At 35.1% G+C, this 25,575-nt stretch overlaps 1 non-coding gene across 1 annotated transcript; it reads right to left on the bottom strand.

Moving 5' to 3' along the window:
• Nucleotides 1-14,189: 14,189 nt before the first annotated feature.
• Nucleotides 14,190-14,296, bottom strand: LOC141676111 (small nucleolar RNA R71). Its single transcript, XR_012556718.1, has one exon. It is a non-coding gene; the product is annotated as a small nucleolar RNA R71 (small nucleolar RNA).
• Between the last annotated feature and the right edge of the window lie 11,279 nt (nucleotides 14,297-25,575).

Below are 25,575 nucleotides of genomic sequence, written 5' to 3'. Positions count from 1 at the left end.
TGGCCATGGGAGTGGATGCACTTGAATAATCTTGCATTCCAAATTTCTTCAGCAAATTTCTGGTGTACTTGGTTTGACAAATAAAAGTGCCTTCTTCATTCTGCTTGACTTGAAGGCCCAGAAAATAGCTAAGTTCCCCCATCATACTCATTTGATATCTTGACTGTATCAGTTTGACAAACTTCTTGCAAAGTCTGTCATTTGTAGAACCAAAGATGATATCATCAATATATATCTGGACCAGAAGTCTGTTCCATGGTTGAGGTAGAACAATGTTTTGTCTATAGTTCCTCTGTTAAATCCACTTTCCAGAAGAAACTGAGCTAAAGTCTCATACCATGTTATTGGAGCTTGCTTAAGGCCATAAAGTGCTTTATCAAGCCTGTAGACATGATTAGGATATTTGGGATCTACAAAGCCTGGAGGTTGTTCAACATATACTTCCTCCTTCAATTCTCCATTGAGAAAAGAACTTTTCACATCCATTTGAAAGACAGTATACTTTTTGTGAGCAGCATAAGCCAAAAATATCCTTATGGCTTCCAATCTAGCAACTGGTGCAAATATTTCATTATAGTCAATTCCCTCCTATTGAGAATATTCTTTTGCAACCAACCTTGCCTTATTTCTTGTAATTATGCCATCACTATCAGTTTTATTTCTGAATACCCACTTTGTACCAACAACAGATCTGTTCTTTGGTCTTGGCACTAGGATGCATATTTTGTTTCTTTCAAATTCATTTAACTCTTCCTGCATTGCTTGCACCCAATCAGCATCTTGAAGAGCTTCTTCCACTTTCTTTGGTTCAGTCTGAGAAAGAAAAGAATTGTAAAGACATTCACTTGAAGTAGCTGTTCTAGTTCTGACACCTGCATCAGGATTTCCAATTTTTAAGTCAGGTGTATGTGATTTAGTCCACTTTCTTGCAGATGGAAGGTTTTCTCTAGGACTGGATGCTCCCCCATGATCCATGCTATCTTCATCAACATTTTCTGATGCTCCCCCTGAAACTATGTTCTCTGAGTTGGATTCTTCAGAATTTAAGTTTTTGGAATTATCAGAACTTGGCTTATCAGAACTTGATGAATCAGAACTTGAAGAGCCAGATGTATGTTCTGATGCTTCTTGAGATGTGGTTGTATCTTGAGTATGCTCCCCCTGCATAGGTGCATCTTCCTTTGGCGTAGTCATCACAGTTTCAATAACATCAGAGTTTAATAAATCAGAGTTTGCAGTATCATGATTTAGACTGTCAGGATTTTCAGTATCAGAATTTAAGTCTTCATTTTCAAATCTCAGCTGATCATGATAATTGAAATCTTCAAGTCCAGTAATCTTCTTATCATCAAAAGAGACATTGATAGATTCCATGACCACTCTTGTTCTCAAGTTATAGACTCTGAAGGCTTTTGTGGAAAGTGGATATCCAACAAAGATTCCTTCATCAGCTTTTAGATCAAATTTGGATAGCTGTTCAGGATGAGTCTTATGAACAAAACACTTGCATCCAAATACGTGAAAATAGTTCAGATTTGGCTTCTTTTTCTTCACCATCTCATATGGTGTCTTTCCATGCTTGTTAATTAGTGTTGCATTCTGAGTAAAACAAGCAGTTTGCACAACTTCAGCCCAGAAATAGGTTGGAAGCTTTGCTTCATCAAGCATTGTACGTGCAGCTTCAATGAGAGTTCTATTCCTTCTTTCAACAACTCCATTTTGCTGTGGAGTTCCAGGAGCAGAAAATTCCTGCTTGATTCCATGGTTTTTGCAGAACTCTCCCATTATCAAATTCTTGAACTCAGTACCATTATCACTTCTTATTATTTTCACAGAATCTTTGACCAATTTATCCAGTTGCCTGACATGATCAATCAAAATAGATGCAGTTTCACTTTTTGTGTGCAAGAAATACACCCATGTGTATCTGGTGAACTTATCCACTATGACCATATCAGATTTCTTCTTTGTAATAGACATGACATTTACTGGACCAAATAGATCAACATGCAGTAGGTGATAAGGCTCAAGAATTGATGATTCAGTCTTGCTCTTGAATGAGGTTTTCCTTTGTTTAGCCTTCTGACAAGAATCACAAAGGCCATCAGGAGCAAATACTGACTTTGGCAGTCCTCTCACAAGATCTTTCTTGACTAGTTCATTTATATTATTGAAATTTAAATGAGAGAGTTTCTTGTGCCAATTCCAGCTTTCTTCAATTGATGCTCTACTCATCAGACAGATTGCAGAACTATCAGTACTTGTTGAAAGCTTGGCATCATAGATGTTACCATGCCTGTATCCTTTCAGAACATCTTTGCCTATAGATTTACTTACAACTTCACAGTGTTCTTCAAAGAAATCCACATGATAACCTCTGTCACAGATTTGACTAACACTCAGCAGATTCTGTTTAAGTCCTGAGACCAGAGCTACTTCTTTAATGATGACATTCCCAAGATTAATATTGCCATATCCCAATGTTTTTCCAATGTTTCCATCTCCATAAGACACACTTGGGCCAGCCTTCTCCACAAAGTCTGATAGCTGGGCTTTATTTCCAGTCATATGTCATGAACATCCACTGTCCAGAACTAGGATGTTTTTCCTGTTGCCCAGCAATCACAAAGACCACTAATGATTAGTTTTAATGACCCAGACTTTCTTGGATCCTTTGGCCTTATTAAGTTTGTTAACATTTGCAGCGGATTTAGCATCAGAGTTTATGTTAACATTTTTCTTATCAGAATTTACACTATCAGACTTTGAATCAGAACTTACACTAGAAGGAACAATGCTAACTTTCTTTAAAGAAGGTTTTATTTGATAATAATCATAGTACAGACTATGATATTCCTTACAAGTATAAATGGAATGCCATAAACTACCACAATGAAAACAAGGATTTTGTGGCTTATATCTAACAGACTGACTCTTTTTCTAAATAATCATTCCTCTTTTTGCAAACAAGATTTTCAGAAGTTAATCTTTCACATGTTAAAGTTTGATCTCTATAGCTAATGAACATGGTTTTAAGATATCTTCTCAACTCATTAATATCATCAGTATGAAAGGCATAAGTAGTTTGAGGTACCTTTAACTCACCAGCTTCAGAACTGCTTTCAGCACTTGCCATATCAGCATTTGCCATCAAGGCATAATTTTCCTCACTTTCAGAATCTGAGGTGTTTGTCCAACTTTTGTTCTTTGTGACAAGAGCCTTGCCTTTATCACTCTTCACTTTCTTGCAATCAGGAGATATGTGGCCTTTCTCACCACAGTTGTAGCATTTGACATTTGTATAATCTCCTATGTCATACTTTCCTCCTTTGCCCTCAGATTTTCTGAAATTCTTTTTATCAGAACTTGCACCTTTCCTGGAAAACTTCTTTCCCTTCCTGAACTTTCTGTATGCAATCTTCATGATTCCTTTCACCATAAGAGCACACAGCTTCATCATCTCTTCATCAGCATCCGTCTCAGGCAAGCTTTCAGATTCTGAGTCATCATCACTATCAGAACTTGATGACTCAGTATCAGACTTAGTGAAGAGAGCTTTACCCTTGCCTTTCCTTGAGGTAGCTGCCTTGGGGGATTCTTCTTCAGCCTTAAGAGCAACTGTTCTTGACTTTCCTCCTTTCCTCTTGCTTCCATCACAAGTTCATGAGTCTTGAGCATCCCATAAATTTCATCAACAGTCGTTTCATCAAGATTATAGTTGTCTCTTATTGTTGTTGCCTTCAAATCCCAGCTTTCAGGAAGAGCCAACAGGTATTTAAGGTTTGAGTCTTCAAGATCATACTTTTTATCAACCAGTGACAAATCATTCAAGAGTTTGACAAATCTATCATATAAATCAGTCAATGACTCATTAGCCTTTGAGTCAAAGTGTTCATACTCTTGAGTAAGTATTATCTTCCTGTTCTTCTTAATCGTATCAGTTCCCTAACATCTTGTTTCTAAGGCATCCCATATCTCTTTTGTAGTCTTGCAGTTTATTACCCTGTTTGATATTACATTATCAATGGCACTATGCAGTAAGTGTCGTACCTTAGCATCCTTAGCAATTGATGCGATATCTTCAGCAGTGTAATCACTCTTCTCCTTTGGTACAGATTTTGCTGCTTCACCTGCAACTGCAACAGCGAGCTTGGTTGGTTTGTGAGGTCCTTCCTTAATTCTATCGAGATATTCTGGATCTGTAGCTTCTAGAAACATGGTCATCCTCACCTTCCATATGGGATATTCAGATGGTCTCAATATGGGAACTCTAATCGTCTCATATCGGCTTTGGATTTGTGTCTTTGGAGGTTCTTCAGTTTTGGTGGGCTTAGTTGGAGTTTCTACTTCAGACATGATTGTTTTTGGATCTTAAATTGTTTGTGTGTTAACAGATAGGCTCTGATACCACTTGTTAGGTCACACACACTGTAGAGGGGGGTGAATACAGTGTATAGCACAATCAAATCGAACTTTAATAACTCAAGTAACAGAAAACGAACTTTATTCAAAACAATAAACTCTGTTACAGTATGGAACTGTCTTCTCTCAGTGATGAACAAATATCACGAGTGCTGCTAGGGTTATAATGAATAATCTTCTCAATAATGATAACACTTATAGTGTAAACCCTATGTCTGTGTTTATATACTACACAGTTACAAGATAATCGCTAATTGATATGGAATATAATTCTGCTTCCTAAAATATATCAATCAGATATCTTTTCTTTCAAGTATTCTATTCTTCATAGAATTCCTTCTTCATGCATATCTCTTCTTATGTTTGTCTCGATCTTCTCTTCCTGTAAATCAGCTGCCTTCCTTATCTGAACGTTTCCTTTAAGTCCTGATATTATCTTCTGATAAATATCTCCTGAACCTTAAGTACTGATGACTTAAGTTCTGACTTTAGTATAAGTGCTGATTTCAGTTATGTACTGATTTGTCCTGTTTAAGTAAGATCTGAAAACTAAACATAAATCATATTAGTCATGACATTATCAAATATAACTAACAGGATATGCTTCGGCATACCGGTGTTGCTCCGCGGCTGATAACCGGCGGCAACACACCGTCGTTCGAGGATTCCAATCTAAATTATTATATTATTTTTGATAATCATATAATAAATGATTTATCAAGTGTTTTTGTTTATAAAAAAGTGAAATGCAGTTTTGATTCAATTTTTGATTGAAGTCGCTATTTAATTTGTTGTTAATATCAAAAGTGGTATTGATATATATGATTGACGTTGACTTCAATACTTCAATACTGGTATGTTGTGAGCATCTAAGTTAGTATTGATATCTAATTTGATATGACATCAAAATGAGTATTGATATCATGATTGGGGTTTTGGAGTAAAATGGATATAAGTTTATGATTCAGTCCATAATCACTCTTTCATATTGTTGTTCATGATTTTTCGATAAACACTGTTTTACGAATTTTATTCTCGTCGAGATTCATAAGTATTGATGAAGCACTTTCGCTCAAAAATATAAAAAGGGTTTTGAATATATTTAAGGAACCTACCTTAACAAATTTTCTGATTCAACAATTATTGATTTTAAATGTTCTGCTCTATTATAGATATCGATTTTTATATCAAAGGACCATATACATGTTATAATGAACTTGCTGAACATTTCTTTCGCTCATACTTTCCTGTTTTCAAATTTAACCTTCTAGTGAGGATTAACTTGCACTGTTTAGCCGCGTAATTCGAGGAAGCAAAGAAGAAGCTTTTGGAAGGTGGTTGGTCCAGGGTTTGCGTACTAGTGTAAGTTCTATTATGTATAGTTGTTTATATTATATTATATTATAGTTGTGTATTGTATAGTTGGGCCTAGTATATTTCTTTTCGAAGTTATACTAGCGGGTTTAGTATTGAGTTGGAATTTGTTGAAAAGAGTTTTAAAAGAAAGTGAAAAATGTATTTATGAAATTTGGAATTCTTGTTTCTTGAACTATAACCTAAAAAGATCCTGGTGTAGTTTGGGGTCACAAATACTATATTTGAGTTGCTGACATTTATTTACTGATCAAACAGGTTATTTTGGATTGAGGTTTCATAGTAAAGACCAAATCCCCTGACCCCGGGTTTGGGGGCATTACAGGTTGGCATCAGAGCTGAGGTTATAGTAAACTAGAAACGAGAGTGTGTAGGAGTGTGTATAGCTATGTGAGGATGCTTGAGCTCATATCGAGTTCCTGTTCGACTATTGGATATAGTACCAACGAATAAGCTAAGATAGGCGTGCTTGTTTGTGATAGTTGTGTTGAGATGGATAGAACTCCTAGCAGCTGCAAACTTCTATTGTGGAATCTTCTGAGACTACTACGATTCGAAGATGATGAAGATTGTCGATATCCTTAGAATGTAAAAAAGCGTTTAGAATCGGATGGCGAATCAACAGAAGAGTTCAAATAGAAGATAAGTATTAAGACCTTGACAATACCTTCTCTTTCTATAACTTCTTCTGATATCTCTCAAGAAGAGGTATCTGTTAGAGGATATAATTTATAACACCTGTTTTCAATCACGTAATGTGCCAGAGGCTGTCATGAAGTCTTTTTTCATATTTTGATAGCTCTGTCAAGTTGCAATATTGAAATTTCCACCTTTCTTATATGGTGGATAGTTTATTAGTGATACGACACCACTTAGCCATTTTATGCCAGAATCTTGTTTTCTGAATTTCATTTTTCTTCAGGAAATATTAGCTTTGAATCCTTTTCAGTTTTGATCCAAGGATTGCATTAACAAGTCATTTATTAGAAACCCTTGATTATTCATTTGATTTTGAATTCCTTTTATTTTCTTTTATTCAGACGGAGATGAACAACCCTAACTATAGGGGACACAAGGTATACCTATCTGTGTGATATGATTTGGATGAGACGCCATCATTTGTGTGTGTTGTGACTACAAGAAGGGTAGCAACCTTTAGTAGTGTCTTAATTTGGGCACGTAACACAAAGTTCATTTGATCATATTGACCTCTTAGTTCTTTCATTTTAACAATACTTTCTCAAAAATTCAGATTTGGTAACCAGAATGGTGGGACACCCGTTATGATATGAAATTCTTTCTCTTTAAAATTTCATGATTTTATTATCTCAAATATACGAAGGTATGCCAATCAAGTTGAGCTGAGTTATCCTGGTCAAGTCAAAGTAAGGCTATATGATGAGATTACCAATAGCAATAGTGGATTGCAATATAATTAAAATATCAGTGGCGTATAAAGAAGTCAGTCTATTTCTTTACTTCTCTCTCTATTTATATCTATCTCTCTTTCTTTTTCTTTCTCTTTATCTTCCTCTCCATTCTTCTTTCTATCTATCAGTAAAAGTGATTCTATGGAGAAATTGGTCAAATGGTATGGGAATAAATAATTGATTCTATCGGAAAGAACGATGGTGCAGTGTGAAGCTCCCGTGATAACGGCGTGGTATAAAGAATTTCAGTGTTATTTGAAATTTTGAGAAAAGTTACGTATGCAAGATTGGAAAGTTGGCCAAAAGATGAGCTCTCTTCTGCTGATTCCGAGACGGAATCCTTCTAAGGGGGTAGATTGTGATATCCCGTATTTTTCAGAATTATTATTATTATTATTATTATTAATATGTTTATGTGATTTTCTGATTTGGAAGGAGTAAAGTGGTGGATATTTTATTCTTGTTTGACGAGTTCGTGTTATTACATGGGAATGTGCTTTTTAAGTGTTGTATCTATCCTTGTTAAATTCTGAAAATATTTACATAAATGTATTATTTTCAAAAGTTTATTTAAAAGTCGATCATTTTATTGATATCAGTAACTTGAGTCTGTTTAGTAATATTATGGATTGAGTGGATATTCTGTCAGCTATGTGTTGTATGTAATATTAATGTGTGTGACTCAGTTGTGATTGAGGATTATTTGTATTATTAATTACGGAGTCATATCGTTTTGTTTTTGTCTTTAAAAGTGATTTTATTAAAAAATTATTTTCATAAATATTTAAATTATCTTTAAAAGAATTTATAAAATTTAGAAAGTAATATTTTGCCAATTATTTATCCTTAAATGATTTTTTGATTATATTTAAGTGCGAGTCTAAATTTAAATTCAAAGATGCTTTAAAAATTATGAAATTTATTTTTTCTTAAGTTTTGAATATTTCGAGAATTTTAAAATTATTTAAGAAAATTTTCGGGTTATATTTACCCGCATATTTGTTCGTTAAATCACAAAATGCGGGTCTGATGTTAAATTCAAAAATATTTTAAAAATTATGAATATTTTATTTTACTAGTTTTTAATTATTCTGGGAATTTTTAAATTATTTTAGTAATTTTTTGGGTTATTTTCACCCGTAAGTAGGTTCGTTAAACCCAAAAACGGGACAGAACCGAGCAGCAGGGGGCAATTGACACGCGTTTGATTCACAGGAATTCAGTAGACACGTGTAGTGCAGTGGGAGAAAAAAAAGAAAAAAAACAGACAAATAAACACACGCACAGTCGCTCGGCTCCCTCTCTCTCATCTCTCCCTTCTCTCTCTTTCTTTCTCTCTCTCTCTCTCTCTCACTCGCGCCAGTACACCCCCCACCTAGTACATCCCCCGCCTGCTCTCTCCCCTCCCACTTCACCCACCTCCCCTCTTTTGTCTTCCTATGCTATCTTCTTCCCGTATATTTATATACTTTTAATATTCAAAATTCATATTTTACAAACCGTTCATCCAAATTTCAATTGTTATATATGAAAATGATCATCGTTTCGATAACTACACATAGATATATATATATATATATATATATATATATATATTGTAAGGTTTGAGGAAAAAATATTGGGGCATAGTTTCCATTTTAATTTATTTTCGGGGCATAAAAAAGGAGTTTGACGGTGTTGATTACTCCACATGGCATTTCAGCGTGTGTATGTCTATGACTATTAATTTCGGATTTTTCTAGAGATATTTTTCGGAATTAGATAATCTCTTGGGGTGATCAAAATTTATTTTGGGTAAGGATTCTGAAATTTCACTTTTGTATTTGGGTATATTATAACATGTTAGTGTATAAATATTTATTTCATAATTTTTAGAAGTTGTTGTAAAAGTCGCTTTTGACCGTATTTTTCATTTTTGGTGTGTTTATACGTGCAAATATAAATTATTGTATGTTTTAAATTTATAAATTTTATAAGAGTATAGTTGGATTGTATTGTTTGGGATTAATTTTGAGGGGCTCTGACCCCGGGAAAAGTCCGTTTTACAAAGACGTTATTTCGAACTTTTTGTAGAATATCTATTTCAATTTTAAATTATTATCTCTTATTATTTTCAAAAATTATAATTTGATTTAATTATCTATAATTTGGTTTGATTACTTATTTATTCATTTAATTAATTGGGCAATTCATTTAATCAGTTAATTTTATTTATAAATAGGTGAATGAAGTGTAATGAATTATAATTGAGCCAAATAATATTCTAAAATTATTTTGCGCTTTTAAAATTATATAAAGGTATTGAATATTCAATAATATTATTATTAATTGAAATATTCTTATTTTATTCATAAAAAATAAACCGTTCATCTGTTTAATACAAAACGCACGCGTTAGACTTAGAAAAATATTCTACTTCTATTAAAAATACTTTCGAGATATAAATCCTTTTGTTTTGAAAGATCGCTTGTTTTACAAATCAGTTCTAAGTCGTGTATTTATCGAAAATTCATATTTCGACTCGATTTCATTTTAAACCTATTGAGTCAAATATTTTGACAAACTGAGTAATATGTTATATAAATTATGTGATACATGAATTATGTATTTATATGATATATGAATTACGTGCATACGTGGGTCAAGGGTATTGTGTTTGACTAATTTTTTTATGTGAGGGCTATCGTATGGGTTGAAGATAGAGTTTTGACGCGCAGTTCGTCGGATAATTATCGCTTAGATAATTAAAGTGTATCTTTTAATTATAGATGCAAATCATTCAAGACGATAAGAACCAGTCGTTGGATTAAGAGTGAAATGGAATGGTATCGAGTATCTAGCTTCTAGCAATTGCAGGAGAAACATATTAAAATAGAAAGACAGTAAGGTCATGAGATGCCAGATTGAAATGATTGTGTTGTTGCGAGTGTGCTTAACTTCTAAACACCAAATACAAGTATCCATATCTTCAGTTATTGTTCAAGTAATATTTATTTTGAATCCTATTATGCAAGTTTCTCTATACTATTCTAATTCCAGAATAGTTAAATACTTTACATATCAAAGTGATTGATACTGTTTATGCAAGTACTCTTTTGTTATTTTATGTTCAGAATAGTTAAGTGTTTTTACTTATCCAATCACTGAATCTATATATGTTTTAGATTTTTAGAAAGATTATTTTGTTGCGAGTATTCCCGCCCAAGTGAATGGGGGAATAAAATTTATAAATGTGTCGATTATTATGACCCCTTTCAATAAAACGTTTTATGATTGGATGGTTGCCTAAGAGGCCGTGGTGGCGGTCCAGTGTTAGCTATGTATTATACTTGTTTATAATACCTTGCTAGGACAATGTGTGCCTTCGGTACCCCTTTGTTTAGTTGGATATGCTTCGGCATACCGGTGTTGCTCCACGGCTGATCACCGACGGCAATACACCGTCGTTCGAGGATTCCAATCTAAATTATTATATTGTCTTTGATAATCATATAATAAATGATTTATCAAGTGTTTTTGTTTATAAAAAAGTGAAATGCAGTTTTGATTCAATTTCTGATTGATGTCGATATTTAATTGCTGCTAATATGAAAAGTGGTATTGATATATATGATAGATGTTGACATCAATACTGCAGTACTGGTATGTTGTGCGCATCTAAGTTAGTATTGATATCTAATTTGATATGACATTAAAATAAGTTTTGATATCATGATTGGGGTTTCGAGTAAAATGGATATAAGTTTATGATTCACTGCATAATCACTCTTTCATATTTTTGTTTACAATATTTTCGTGAACACTGTTTTACGAGTTTTATTCTCGTCGAGATTCAAAGTATTGCTGAAGCACTGTCGCTCAAAAATATTAAAAGGGCTTTGAATACATTTAAGGAACCTTCCTTAACAAATTTTCTGATTCAACAATTATTGATTTTAAATATTCTGCTCTATTACAGATGTCATTTTTATAACAAAAGACCATATATATGTAATAATGAACTTGATGAGCATTTCTTTCGCTCATACTTGCCTGTTTTTAAATTTAACCTTACAGTGAGGATTAGCTTGCGATGTTTAGCCACGTAATTTGAGGAAGCAAAGAAGAAGCTTTTGGAAGGTGGTTGGTCCAGGGTTTGCGGACTAGTGTAAGTTCTATTGTATAAAGTTGTTTATATTATATTATAGTTGGGTATTTTATAGTTGGGCCTAGTATACTTCTTTTCGAAGTTATACTAACGGGATTAGTATTGAGTTTGAATTTGTTGAAAAGAGTTTTAAAAGAAAGTGAAAAATGTATTTATATAAATTCGGAATTTTTGTTTTTGGAATTGTAAACTGAAAAGATCCTGGTGTAGTTTGGGGTCACAAATACTATATTTGAGTTGCTGGCATTTATTTATTGATTAAACAAGTTATTTTGGATTGAGGTTTCATAGTGACGACCAAATCCCTTGACCCTGGATTTGGAGGCGTTACAGATAAGAACCCCGCCGAATTATTGGCAATGTTGAAAACTGATGAGACAAACATTCAGAAGGTGTCCCATGCTCCCATGTTGATGGTGAATAAGGGGAACTGAAAAGGAAAGGGTAAATGGAAAGGAAAAAGCAATATGGGATCTAAATCTAATGCCAATCCGAAACCTGATCCGACCAAGGCTTTGAAGCCTAAATGTAGTGTTCAAAATGTTGGTGATTGTCACTATTGCAAGAAACCGTGTCATTGGAAGAGGAATTGTCATGCTTATTTAGAGGATCTTGTTAAGTGACATTTATGACACTTATTTATGCTCTAATAAGCTTTGAGTTGGTGTATTTGTACTCAAGTTATTTGTGTTTTAACGTGTTTTCAAGTGTTTTTGCATTTCAGGCTTTACTTCGTGAATAAGGTGAATTAGCATTGTTTTGATGCTAATATGGTGTTTAGGATGTGCTAGAATAAAAGCTTGAAAGACTGGCTCGAAGCTGCAAGGAATAAAGAAGAAGAAAAGAATTTTTGGCAGAAGGCAGGCGCAGCCGCGCACAATATGGTGTTTAGGATGAGCTAGAATAAAAGCTTGAAAGACTGGCTCGAAGCTGCAAGGAATAAAGAAGAAGAAAAGAATTTTTGGCAGAAGGCAGGCGCGGCCGCGCTGGTGAAGTGCGCGGCCGCACTGGTGAAGTGCGCGGCCGCGCTGGTGAAGTGCGCGGCCGTGCTGGGTCGGGATATTAAAATCCTGATTCAACTACAATTCAATTTGCTGGACTCCTGGGATGCATGGACCTCTATATAAACAGAACTTAGGTTGTTTTTCAGAGATATTAAGCAAGGAGAAGACGACAAGAGACCTTTTGGGCACAATTCAACAAAGGCGAAGATGATCTAGTTTATTCTTGTGAATCTTTGTTTTAAGTTGTAATTTGGATGCTTATTTCTTGTTTTGCTGAACCTTTACTCTTGTTTGTACTTTGGTTTATTTATTCGTATAAAGACTACGTTTGCTATACCATGTTTTCATTGAAACCCACGTTGGCGATGAGTTCGACTATGGGCTAATCGTTATCGTGGGGTTCTAGCGGATTTATTTATGGATTTCTTTAGTCAAATTGTTTCGATGCCTTAGTGTGGTGATTGTATAATATCGTAGTTATGGTTGTGCGTATTCGTCTTGTGAGCGTCGCGAACTTATAAGAAAGTGTGTTAATTCTTAATAAAGCGAAAGTGAATTTAAAGATTTAGAACTTACCATGCTAGCATAGGTTCATGTATTGTTATGCATGATTTGTAGGTAAATTTAACCATCTTACTTGCCCTATGTAATCAAGATAGATAACTTGTGCTCAAACCGTTATGTTGTCAAATTCTATACACATATAGGGTCTCAATATAATTGGTGTCTATTCAGCTTCTATCTCTTTTGCAGATGTTAGGTAGAATGGTACTCGTGCAACGAAAGTTGGCGTTTATCAGTTTCGTGTTGTCTGATTAGTGTCATCACCATTGCATGCTAAGGTTAATGATAATAAGGCTATTGAATAAATTATTTAATGAAGTTATAATCCCATGTTTGTCATATATATTAATCCAGTCAATCTTATTCTCGTAGTTATAATTGTTAGCGTAATTCTTTATTATAAACAATCTCAATTTGTTATTCGTCTTAGCATTGGATAATAACAATACATTGTTGCTTAGGTGCATAAATTAGATAGTTAACCAATACAGTCTCTATGGGAACGAACTAGAAAAGATTTTATACTACTTGCGAACGCATATACTTGCGTGTAATATTAGCGCGTGTTTAGCGACTATAAGTTTTTGGCGCCGCTGCCGGGGACTGCGGTGTTAATTATTAGTTTATGTGTTTTCCATCAATGGTCGTTAAAGTTCATTGACTCGGACATTGTGACTTATTTGTTTCTTTGTTTTATTTCAGGTGATCTAGCGAGGGTGTATGCATACGCGTTCGCGTACTCTTAAGAGAACACTGGATAAAGCTGAGGAAGAACTTGTGGTAGTTCGTAGGAAAGTTTTTGAGGAAGAAAAGAAGGTAGAAGAAGAAGAGAAAGTTGAAGAGCCAATTGTAGTAGCTATGGGTAATCAAGCAGAAAATCCGAAGGCTTTAATGTACTATTCTAAGCCTAAGATTAATGACATTCAGTCTAGCATCATTTGACCAGCCATCAGGGCTAACACTTTTGAGATCAAGTCAAGCACGATCCAGATGATACATAACTCAGTTCAGTTTAAGGGTTCACCTACCGAAGATCCCAACATAGTCATCAGGGATTTCATCGAGATTTGCGACACTTTCAAGTTTAATAATGTGACTAGAGATGCTATCAAGCTACGACTCTTCCCATTCTCTCTGAGGGACAAAGGTAAGTGCTGGTTACATTCTCTACCAGCAGGGTCTATCACCACTTGGGAAGATTTCGCTCAAAAGTTTCTCACTAAATTCTTCCTCATGGTGAAAACTGCAGCAATCAGGAATGCTATTACCCAGTTCACGCAACAAACTGGAGAATCTCTGTGTGAGGCTTGGAATTGATATAAGGAGATGTTAAAGAAGTGCCCACACCATGGCATTCCTGATTGGATGATTATTAACTATTTCTATAATGGATTGGGTGCTACTTATAGACCCATGCTTGATGCAGCATCAGGAGGAGCCTTGTGGGCTAAGAGCTACGATGAAGCTTATGAACTTATTGAACTGATGGATGCTAATGAGTACCAGAATCCTTCCCAGAGACTAACTCAGGGAAAAGTAGCAGGAATTCTGGAGTTGGACGCAACAACTGCTATAGCAGCCCAACTTAAGGCTTTGACAATGAAGGTGGACACTTTGGCTAATTATGGAGTTAATCAAATCACTAGTGTCTGTGAGCTTTGTGCTGGTGCCCATGACACTGATCAGTACACAATTTCTAATGAATCAGCTCAGTTCGTGAGCAACTTCCAGCGATCGCAGCAACCTGTGCCAGCCACCTATCATCCTAACAACCGTAATCATCCTAATTTCAGTTGGAGCAACGCTCAGAATGCGCTTCAACAACCTTATTAGTAGTTTTCAGCTAAGCAGTACAACCCCCTGGTTTTCAGCAACCGCAGTAAACACCAAAACAACAATTCCAGCTACAACAAGCTAATGAAAAATCTGAATTAGAGGAGTTGAAGCTCATGTGCAAGAGTCAAGCTATTTCTATCAAGACCTTAGAAAATCAGATTGGGCAAATTGCCAATGCCTTGCTAAATCGTCAACCTTGTACATTTCCTAGTGATACTGAAGTGTCAGGAAAGAAGGAAGCTAAGGAGCAGGTAAAGGCAATCATTTTGAGGTCTGGGAAGGTTGCGAATCCCGTACAAACTCAAGAGTTGACTGAAGAAGCTGGGGCTGAGAAAGAAGCAAAGCAACAGGATGAAGAAGTGGAACCAAAGAAGACTACTGTTGAGCACACTCTGCCTGAGGGTAATACAGGGGAGAAACAGATCTATCCTCCACCGCCTTTTCCTAAGAGGCCGCAGAAGAAAAAGCTGGACAAGCAGTTTGAGAAGTTTCTGGAGGTGTTCAATAAACTTCATATCAACATACCTTTCGCTGAGGCTCTCGAGCAGATATAACGACTCTTGAATTTTTATTTATTATTTTATACTCGGAGGTGTAATAAAAGTTTAAGTAAATAAATAAAAGTTGTGTATTGATTTTGGCAGCGGTTACTGATTGTTATTTAATTATTTATGATTTGTTGATATGTGGGATTGGAATTATGTGATTTATTGGTGAGTTATATGATTTTATTTTGCTTGTAAAAGTGATTTTATTATAATTTTAATTCCATAAATATTTGGGTTGTCTTTAAAATTGGTTTTCTAATTTTATAATTTCAATAATTATTTTTAGGACTTTATAAAATTGAGAAATCAATATTTTGTTAATTATTCATTTTTTAAATGATTTTCTGAGTGTGTTAAATGCTAAAATCCATATTTAATTATGGGAATCTTTAAAAATTATGAAACTTATATTTTATTAAGTTCGTATTATTCTGAGAATTTTAAAATTCTTTTGGAAATTTTCGGAAATCGTTTTACCCGCGCGTTGTTTCGTTATTGGTTAAAAAGCGGGTATAAAGCGTACCTTAAAAATTAATTAAAAATTTCGAAATTTACGTTTTTATATACTTCGGGATATTTATAATATTTTAGCGCTATTTTCGTAATTTTTTTGGTGCATTTTGATGTGCAGCTTATTCGTTATTTTAAAAGAAAACAAATCAGAATTTAAAAAGAACGAGACAGGTATACGTGTAATTCTTGCAGAGGGTTAAATTGTTGAGTGTCCATTTCTTTGATACGTGGCTTGCTATCAGAAAATCAAAAGAAAAAAAAAATAATAAAATCAAAAGGGGGGTTTCCCCTTTTCACTGTGTTGCTCGGCTGTTGTCTCTCTCTCAAAATCTCTCTTCTCTCATCTCTTGTTATCTATCTCCCTCCTTATCTCTCCTTTCCCGTTTCTTTTTCCCCTTCTTTCTTTGTTTCCGGCGTTCTTCTCCGGTTTCCCCTGTTACTCAGGTTTCGCCGCCGCCGTGCTTTTGCTCCGGTGAGCTTGGTGACTCTGTTGCTCAGTTGGTTTATGCATATATATATATATGTGCTCTGTGTAATGGTGTATATGTGTGCGTGATTGTGTTTTGTGTGTGTGTGTTGTGATGGCTGTGAGGCCGTGTGTGCGGTGGATGACGGTTGTGCAGTGTGTGCAGCTGTGTTCTTGGTTCTGTGTTGGGCTTTCTGTGTTTTGGGCTTGCTGTTGGGCCTTATTTTGGGCCTCTACGGTTGGGCCGAACTCTGCAGTTGGGCTTGATTGTTATAACTTCTAATTTTTATTTCCTATTTTCTGCAGGGCTTTTGATTAATATTGATGATATTAATTATATATGCAGAGTAATTTTAAGGATTAATCGGTGAAATTTTGCGCTGGAAACCCGAGAATTTATCGGGTACCGGCGAAATTTTGCCGCCGTTTGCGATGACTTTTTACGAGCTAACGGTGGACCGTGATGATTTATTCTGAGTCCTAAATTTTATAAATAAATAAAAAAAAATGATTTGCGTAAAATATTTGCGTACTTAAATAATTAATTGTATTACGAATTGTGTTGTGGTGCAAGTTGTATGGAACTGGTGAATTTGATAAATATAAATTGTTGAGATTGTTGACGTCGATTGTAATCGATGGGTAGTCTTATAAATAAATAAGATGCTGTCAAATTTCCTAAAAATATATATTCGAAAATGTACATAATTACATTCTACATATTACCCCTAACAATATTTCCGACTACGTGACTAGGTGATTACGGGTTTGTGTGTATAATAATAATACGAGTCGGGTTAGCGAATTGAATTGTTAGAATTTGAGGATATCAAGCATGTTGATGTAACTGATTAGGGTATTCTGTATTTGTAGATTCCGAGCGAGTTTTCTCAGGACTAAAGTCAGCTTAAAAGCTACTTAGGGTTTTGTAAAGCGTTGCAAGGCAAGTACCCCTGACCATTCTTTTATGGTTCAGTATATGTGAATAACTAAATGTTTTACTTTCGTAATGGAACAGAAACATTTTAAGTTACGTATCCCATGTATTTGAAAATGTTGTTTAAATGATATTTTGGGGAAAAGTAACTTCTGAAAACACCTATCTCTAAACGTGATTTAAATGAAAAGAGGATTTGAATAGTGTGCTGTGATAGATTTGATTTTGAAAAGAGATAGGTAAAAGTGACGATTTTGAAAACTGGATTAAAACGATCATGTAACACCCCCAGATCCGGGGTCGAAGATCCGGGTCGTCACGGTCTTTCTTTCCACAATATCACTTCACTTAATTAATAGTAAATAACCTTATGCTGTGACCCCACACTAACACACACCACAACCCGTTATAGTCTCAGAGATGAAATTTAAATAAGTACAAGTCTTTGAATCCACAATTTAAAAGTTATTACAACCCAAAATGATTACTTGATAAATTTACAGTTAATTGCCATTATCTGCCACAAGTTATAATTATACATAATTGATTCTCAAAAGTAGATGGTCTGATCTACAATAGATCTACCTCTGCAGCTATAGCAGCTACAACATCAACGGGAAGACGCGGGACGCTTCCCACGCGCTTGCGCTGGGTCTGCTGGAGTCTGGCCATCTTTCCTAACTGTTGTTGTGTGATGAAGAAATAAAGCAAGAGTGAGCCTTACAGCTCGCAAGATAATACATAGTGATAACAATAATATAAGTATCTAAATGGATACTTACTAGAATCTTTATCGTGTGTAAGATAATTACTTACTAGATATAAGTAAAAACAAGGAATGAAGTTACCAATACTTCACTACACTTATATCATTTATAAAGCTACTTGAACTACCACCGTTCAAAGTATTATAAGTTTTTAAAAAAAACATCCCATAGATGAGACCACAAGTTAAGACTTGAATAGATTCAATCTTTGAAATATTATTGAATGAAAAAAGTTACGAGATACTTTATTTAGTCCCGATATATATATATATATCCACATATATATCTCTTTAAACATTTCCAGGAACCTCTGTTATTTAAAGTATGAACAGAGTTTGAAACATCCAATGAATTTTGGAAAGGAAAAGAATTTTGGCATAAACCAGATATCTTGCTGATCAGGCAAAGATACCAATAAGTAACCTTTTCTACTAGTAGATGGATGAATCCCCCACCGGTCATCACCCTGGCCACATAAGGACCATGTGCTGGACCGCCACCCGGCCTCTTACGCGTTGATGGACTGCCACCCAGCCACTTACACTTTCATAGACCGTACCCCGGCCTGTCGCTTATGCCGACTCAATTAGATGGGCTTACTTCCCGAACATTGGGCAAGTAATCAATTCATTTACCAAAACTGCAACCTCGTTGCGAATATAAAATACACCACAGAGCCGGATTCCCCAGGTTTTGAGCGAGTATTTAAATCCCCTTAAAAAGGAAGATCTTAAATATAAAAATGAGTTTTGGGATCCGCTCTGACTTTAAAAATCATTTTGAAGACTCGAAAACACTTTATAGAGTGTTTGGAGTAAAGCTGATTTAATGAAGTAAATCAGTCCCCAGAATATTTAGAAAATGACTGAATATTATTATTTAAATAATATTCCCATAAAGAATAATCTTTATAAAAATAATTGAAGTAGAAGTATTAAAACTTATACTTGAAACGAGTATTAAATAACCAAAGATATACTTATATGAAAGTATTATCTTTATTTGAATAATCGAAAATAAGTTTGATTATTGACACCTTATTCTTTAATAAAATAAAGAATATACCTCAGCAAATAATCGGAGTCATAGATCCTCAAATGAATATTCAAATAATATTCATTAAATAATATAAACTGAGTCATAAGCCTTCGAATGAATATTCAAATAATATTCAATAAATAATATAAAAGAGTCATAAGCCTTCGAATGAATATTCAAATAATATTCAGATAAATAAATAAAAGGAGTCATACGCCTTCGAATAATATTCGAAATAATATTCAATAATAAAATAAAGTTAAAGTTATCGAATAAACCTTATTCGATTAATAGTTTGGAAAACTATAACCATATATATATATAAATATATATATATATATATATCCATATCCATATATACAAAATCTACTCGGGATCCTCGATTCCCGGTTTTAGAAAATATTTTCACCTTTGGGTCCCTATACTAAGGGTATATGCAAGTTACCGCTATCCTCTAGCATAGGTATTATGCAACTATAAGCATTTGAACCAACAGATATATAAATCAAGAATATGAAACAGGCATGCATATATACCATATCACATGCTACAATATAACGCAAGAATTTGCTAATAACCAATATGCATTTATCGCAAGATCATGCATATACACATATTCATCACAATAACAGTATAACGGGTAGAAAACTTGCCTGAGCGACTTGGGGTGATAAAAGGCTCGGGACGAGTTTGGTAACCTATAAACAACAAGTAAGTTGGAATTAAACCAAAATCACTTGTAAATCTATACTTTAACTAACTTAGACTCTAACGCTTGTTTTGCGCTCACTGATTCGCTTAAGTCACTCGGGTACCCTCGGCTCCACCATTTTTAATAATTTAACCTTTACGAGTTTTAAAGCGATTCCTTCGCGAGTGTCTTACCAACTTCCTAACACACTTACCATAAATGTTTCATACATTAATTAACCCTTTTTGGTCTTTAACCTATGTTTCAAAGTAAGGCGAGGGGAAAAGTTTCGTTCGCGAAACGCCGTTACTTGAAATGGTCGTTTCTCCTAAACCGTGCATCGGAATCGAACGAACTACATATCAAAACGAAGCTCGTAACATGAGCTATCTAAACATGGCAGTGGTCATAATCTAGCAGGGGGTTCTCGGGTCCTAATGCTATGCACAAAAACAGTCCAAAGAAAATCGGACGTTACGACGGCTATATTTACGCGATTTCCAATATTTTAAACCATTCAAAACCATTCCAAATCAACCTCAAATCCAACATACAACCAACATCCATCCTCATCACATCATAACAACCCCAACCAATTCAATTTAATCATTCATACTTATGCCTAAGCTTAACTTTAATCATACTTAAGTTCTTTTAATCAAAACAACAACATTTACCAATCCAACAACATCCCAAAACTCACTAATCTCTACATACACAACCATCAAGCCTCTCATGAACTAAAATACTCATATTATGCTCTTAACATTCAATAACAAAGCTTGGTTAAGAGATTATACCTTCCTTGAAGCTTTTTAACACACCACAAGAGCTTTGAATGCCTAAAGAACCTTGATCCTTGCTTGTATAACCTTAATCTTTCATAAAAATTCAAGAAAACTAAAGTTATTTCTTGAAGGTTACTATTCACCATCTTCTTCCTTGATTTATAGAAAAAGATTGGCTTGGAATTAGAAGCTTAAACTTATAGGAAGTATGTAACTATCCATGGGGAAGCTTAGATAATTACCTTGCTAAATAGTAAGTGGTGGAGCTTGGATCTTCAAATTTTAAGAAAGAAGCCGAGAGTTAGCTTGGGAAGAAAGAGGTTTTTGTGTTTTGTTTGATGAAAATGAAATGATTTGCTTGGTTGGTTGATTTTTGTGTTGTTTTTGGTTAATGACTTAATTAACCTTGATTTTATGTGGTTATAATTCAACCACACTTCCTTCCCTTCTATGTCATGCTTGTGTCATCCTCATGATGTCATCCTCCCCTCCTTGTCCTCTTCTCATTGGTTGGGTGACATCATCCTCTCTAATCCCTTTGATTAACTTCCTAATTGTTTGCCTAATGACCGCTGATCTGTTATACGGTTCGCTTAACTTTCGTTTTCGTTTATCGTTTGAGGGATCATACCCGGGATCTTATTACTTAGGTTCCCTTATCCTTTCTCAATACATTATATTCCTTTTTATGATCCTCTCTTATAATCCTTTAATTTAAATCCTTTTTATCCTGTTACCTTTTTCTCAATTCTTTTGGTATCTAGTGGATTTCCGGGAAAAATCAAAGTGTTCGGATTTGGATTCTGACGATCTTTACATACACTTATATCCCATATAAAGTACTAATAAAATCTCAGAATATCCATATCAGAACCCCTACATAGTGTGTCATGAAAAGTTTTCTCATTCAGCAAAAACAATATTCATAAGGGTTTCAAAAATTACCCAAAAATTGGGGTTATTACAGTCTCCCCTCCTTAAAAGGATTCCGTCCCGGAATCAGATAGAAATGAATAGGGATACTTTCTTAGTATTGCACTTTCTAACTCTCAAGTCAATTTTCCCACATTGTGGTTCTACCATCAAACTCTTACTAGTTTGATAACCCTTCTCCTAAGCACTCGTTCCTTCTTAATCTATACCCTTCCTGGTTGGTCCATATAGGTTACGTCTGGTTGCATGTCTATGCGCTCATATGCCCCTATTTGACTGGCATCCGAATTACACTTCCTTAACATTGATACGTGGAACACGTTATGAACCTGCTACAGGTTCGGGGGTAGGGCTAGCTCATCTGCTAACTTCCCAACGTCTTAATATATCCAAGGGTCCAACAAATTGTAGACTTAGCTTTCCTTTCTTTCCGAATCTCATCAATCCTTTCCAAGGGTTTCCAAGGGGATACCTTTAACAACACTAGGTCCCCTACTTCCTATTCTTTGTCCTTTCGTGTCAAATCAACATACTTCTTATGTCCATCTTGGGTTACTACCAGCCGTCCTCTGATTAGATCTATTATATCCTTGATCCTTTGGACTACTGCGGGTCCGAGCATCTTGCGCTCTACAACTTCATCCTAACATAAGGGAGATCGACATTGTCTTCCCTCAAGGATCTCATAAGGCGATATCTCAATACTGACATATGATCTATTATCGTAAGAAAACTCAATCCGCGTTATGTGATCATTCCAATTTCTTTCAAGTCTATTGCACAGACTCTCATTATAGCTTCTAGCATTATAGCTTTTGCTTCTTAATACCCATTCTTTTCCAGTTCATAATCGCTATTACCTTCCGTTCCTAATATTATACTGGTTATACTTTTGCTCACTAGCGTTCTATAACCTTTTAATAACCATGTCAACCTTAGTATTACGAATGTGTTTCCATTCCGAATGCTACCACAACTTTATTACTCTTTTTTTTCAGCTGTTTCTATTTCCCAAAGTTGATCAATCATATAGAAGTAAAGGAATTTGTTGAGAGATCACTATGATCATGAACACTTGTTATATTGTTATATCGCATAGTTAGTACAGAAGGTGGCCAGCCTTTAGTACTTGACAAGCAATTAAACAATAGATGGTATCCTACTAGGCTTCTATCACACAGATAGATAGTCATTCGGTAATACCTCCCCTTTCTGGAAGGGTTGTTCTTCTCAGCTTACATGAAATGAAAAGAAGAGAAAAGAACGAATTGAAGAGAATTGTATATATGAAAAATATACTGCCACAAAATATCTGGCTTGGAACTTACCTCTGAACTATAGAGGTTTGTCATAGGAGAACAAAACATAAACGTATTTATATCAGCATCAAGCATTATAGCCTCGTATTTCCCATGCCTAAATATTTTCGCTATCCCGTCCATCATTCTATGGACCCACACTCTTCCTCGAGCTTATACATAATCACCTTTGAAACTCCCTCGACATCGAAAATCGAATCTGGGATCTCATTCTATACATCATCGTTACTAGAATTCTATGCTTGCACCGCAACCTTCCTCGTATAATAATACGACTCTCTATTGATAAGAAAGAATAATTATTCACTAGGTAGATACTCTACTTAATTAGTCTATCAATGATAACTTATACACTACCACGACCCGATTAGTGGTACTCAATCTCAACACCCATTCCAATACAACTCTCACGGTTGTAATCAGCTCAATACTCGCAGAATCATTGCTGCCTTACTATGGTCCACCACTGACCTACTGTCGTCATTCATTTTTCCATAAAATCTTAATATCTAACCATACGGAGTCTATACACGTCGTATCAAATTCTCCTAAGGAGTTAACATAACCACCAATCACAATTCATGAAGAACACTCCAAACTCTGACGTACTTTCATGACATGAAGCAGATAAAAGTGCAGAAGAGTTTCAATCAAAGCAACGATAGCAGGTTAATACCATTCTTAATCATATGTCTTAAATAGAAGACTTAACTCAAAGGTTCGTCTAGTACTTTTTGAAACATGGTCCTGGCTTATCTCAAGATAGGACCTTCTAAGATAGATAGCCCGTTCATGGCGATTACACGAATTAAACCTTTACCAACTACTATTACGGTTGGGTATTGCACAGTCATCAGAAGGAATGTCAATCTTCCAAACCATAATTCAACCTTCACATTTTTAACCATCATCACTGTATTCTTTTGGCACACGCGCCTATAATTATCCACTTACCTTTAAAGTGTTGGCCACCTCTTTGGCCTTTCCTGATAGTAAAATTTCCTTACAGTCAATGTCATTTTAACCACCTCCAAATAAATTTTCTACCTTATTTCCGATCACTGCTTGAGTGAAGATGTTTTCCTTAAAATCAGATGGGAAAAAAAATATCACCATTTTTTTCCATAAGTTATTGCCTCAGTCTTTAGAGGCTAATCACTGTCAAGACTGACTCTCAATCATACTTAGAACATTTTTTTTATCTTAAGTCCTAATTACCCTGAACAATTTCGACCATTACTGGTTCGATCCATAATTTCTCGTGGTTTAACACGTGCCCCACTTGGCATCATTATAATTACGTCATTTTTCTTTTATCAACATTTTTATTCTTGAGAATTTTGAATATTACCTTTCTCCTTGTAAAACCTCTAAGGTTATCCTTCAATCGTTCCTCCTGTATTCCCTAGATACAGGGCATATCAAAATACCATTCACTATTACTAGAACCATTGTCTATATACTTCTGAAAAAAATTCTCCACTGATCCTTAAAGGTTGTTGTTACCTTAACCCTTTCCAATTCATCCTGTCAAAACTCATACTGTCCCTATTAAGGGTGAAATGCCAACCTTTATGCATTCCCCTAGGATTCATTTTAAGTTACCGATGTTCTATCCTTAATTCCACCTTTAAAAGGTATCTGCATCCTTCCATGGATAAATCAAGTCATATATCCCTGATAAGGGTGTGTTATTCAATCATTCCCACCTTGATAGTATATGTCTAATTCCACCCTAACATCTGTATTCAAAATGGGGTCAATCAATATGGCCTCCAAAAGATAGCAACGATTATCTGCTTGTCTTGCCTAATTTGGTAACGATAACAAGGATGTTCTGGAAGATATTGGTCGTGTTCAACGTGAACCTCTTCTTAATAATTCCTTATTTACTTTCGTTGTTTATCTCAACAGTCACCTCAATGTTGCGATATCTCTCATACCTGGCGCCTCCCTTTCTGGGTATCGAGCCACCGGTCTTACATTTCACATTATTGAAGGTCACTTCCTTCATCCAACTTTCCTACTTTCTTACTTTCTTGTCTCCTTAGTCTATCCGCGTCTTATTATTTATCCTTCGAACTATCTAAAGGTTTCCTCGAATCCTCCCAACTTACAGGGGATAAAATATATGTATCTCTTACACCTTCAACCATCTATTTTAACTCATGGTGAATCACCCTCATCCTGACGATTACATACTTTTCTATTTCTATTGCTACGAGTCTTTAGGGTTTCCTCATACCCAACTCCCTTATCATACCTCAACTCTATTGCCCTCGTATTCCTTTCCACTTCAGTTTCTTTTTATTTTCCTTTCTCTTATCAGTTTTTTTTTTTGAACCAACACAACATAAGCATTGATTTCAAATATCCCGTCATTCTGGATTCGTGTCCTCAGAACGAATCTTGATAACTTTTATAACTTAGATTCATAATTTATCATACTCGTCTGCCTTTGTTCTGGCTCTAAAGCTTTTACACTATCTCCTTATCTTTGGGAATTACTTTCCCGAAAACAATTGACTGAACTTAAATCAGTTTATTATAATCTCTTGCTCCGTGCCTTCCTTGGCCTTTCACCGGCGGGTGGTCTCTCTCTTAGGAGGGTAAGTGATAAAAACAGTCTTTTGTGATTCGTCAATCGTTTAGAATCTCAAATGATTCCTATATTTCCTTTAGCCAGGCTCTTGCCTTGACTGGGTCAGCTTGTTCCTTGGAACTCTGAGAGCTTAGCGATTTAAAGGTCCTGAAAGAATTTCCCACCGCACTGTCTCCTCATGGTGGTGGTTGGGGAT

Source organism: Apium graveolens, chromosome 7 (assembly GCF_009905375.1).
Source record: "Apium graveolens cultivar Ventura chromosome 7, ASM990537v1, whole genome shotgun sequence".
NCBI classification, from domain to species: domain Eukaryota; kingdom Viridiplantae; phylum Streptophyta; class Magnoliopsida; order Apiales; family Apiaceae; genus Apium; species Apium graveolens.
Note: the sequence above shows the minus strand (reverse complement) of the source record. Positions and strands in the feature narration are given on the sequence as shown.